This window comes from Seriola lalandi, unplaced genomic scaffold, assembly GCF_002814215.2.
Source record: "Seriola lalandi dorsalis isolate HSWRI2012SDOR001 ecotype SW California unplaced genomic scaffold, Sedor1 jcf7180002054902, whole genome shotgun sequence".
Taxonomy (NCBI): Eukaryota; Metazoa; Chordata; class Actinopteri; order Carangiformes; family Carangidae; genus Seriola; species Seriola lalandi.
In genome coordinates, this window is record NW_019525454.1 from 804,804 (window position 1) to 805,649 (window position 846).

Consider the following 846-nt stretch of genomic DNA (forward strand, 5'->3'; position numbering starts at 1 on the left):
ATACATCATATACATTATATACATCATATACATTAAACACATCATATACATCATATACATCATACACATCATATACATCATATACATCATATACATCATATACATTATATACATCATATACATTAAACACATCATATACATCATATACATCATACACATCATACACATCATACACATCATACACATCATATACATTAAACACATCATATACATTAAACACATCATATACATCATATACATCATACACATCATATACATTAAACACATCATATACATCATATACATCATACACATCATACACATCATACACATCATATACATTAAACACATCATATACATTAAACACATCATATACATCATATACATCATACACATCATATACATCATACACATCATATACATTAAACACATCATATACATTAAACACATCATATACATCATACACATCATACACATCATATACATTAAACACATCATATACATTAAACACATCATATACATCATATACATCATACACATCATATACATCATATACATCATACACATCATATACATTAAACACATCATATACATTAAACACATCATATACATCATATACATCATACACATCATATACATCATATACATCATACACATCATATACATTAAACACATCATATACATTAAACACATCATATACATCATATACATCATACACATCATACACATCATATACATTAAACACATCATATACATTAAACACATCATATACATTAAATACATCATACACATCATACACATCATACACATCATATACATTAAACACATCATATACATTAAACACATCATATACATCATATACATCAT

General features: G+C 24.5%; 1 protein-coding gene across 1 annotated transcript in view; it reads left to right on the forward strand.

Annotated features, from left to right (window-relative positions):
• mapkbp1 (mitogen-activated protein kinase binding protein 1) overlaps positions 1–846 on the forward strand; it is a 39,026-nt gene that overhangs the window by 11,753 nt on the left and 26,427 nt on the right. The gene's annotated exons all lie outside the window — the stretch shown is intronic.